This window comes from Falco punctatus, assembly GCF_963210335.1.
Source record: "Falco punctatus genome assembly, chromosome: 8".
Classification (NCBI taxonomy): domain Eukaryota; kingdom Metazoa; phylum Chordata; class Aves; order Falconiformes; family Falconidae; genus Falco; species Falco punctatus.
This window is the reverse complement of record NC_137588.1, coordinates 16,687,188-16,688,013: the sequence shown is the minus strand read 5'-3', so window position 1 is coordinate 16,688,013 and position 826 is coordinate 16,687,188.

Here is an 826-nt window from a genome sequence, read left to right as displayed (position 1 = left end):
ACATCTATCTTCTTGTATTTCAAGTGGTGTCCCTCAGGGACTGATATTGGGCACAACAGTATTTAATATCTTCATAAGTGATCTGGATGATGATATCAAGTGCACCCTGATGAAGTTTGCTGCTGATACCAAACCAAGTGGGGAAGTGGACATTTTGGAAGGGACAGCCACACTGCAGGAAGACCTGGATAGGCTGGAGGAGTGGGCTACAAGAACCTTATGAAGTCCGACATGGACAAGCATAAGGTCCTGCACCTGGGAAAACAATCCAGAAGTGCAGCGCAGGCTGGGATCTACCCATCTGGGGAGCAGCTCTGTGGAAAGGGACCTGTGGGTCCTGGTGGATAACCAGTTCAGTATGAGTCAATAGTGTGCTGCTGTAGCAAAGAAGGCCAACAGGATGCCAGGTTGCATTAAGGGCACCACCAGCAGAGATAAAGTTGTTATCCCAATCTACTCAGAGCTTGTCAGGCCATACCTCGTATACTGTGTTCAGCTTTGGTCCCTGCTATGCAAAATAAGGTGTGGACAGGCTTGAGAAGGTCCAGAGAAGGACTGCAAAGATGATCAAAGGACTGGGAAGCCTACCATGCAAAGAAAGGCTGAGAGAACTGGGTTTGTTCAGCCTTGAGAAAAGAAGGCTTAGGGGAGAACTTATTACCATGTTCCAGTACTTAAAGAGTGGCTACAGAGAAGATGGAGACTCCCTCTTTAAAAGAAGTCATATGGAAAAGACAAGGGGTAATGGATTCAAGTTTCTCCTGGGGAGATTCCAAATGAACAGAAAAGGAAAAATTTTCACAATGAGAGCAATCAGCCATTGCAA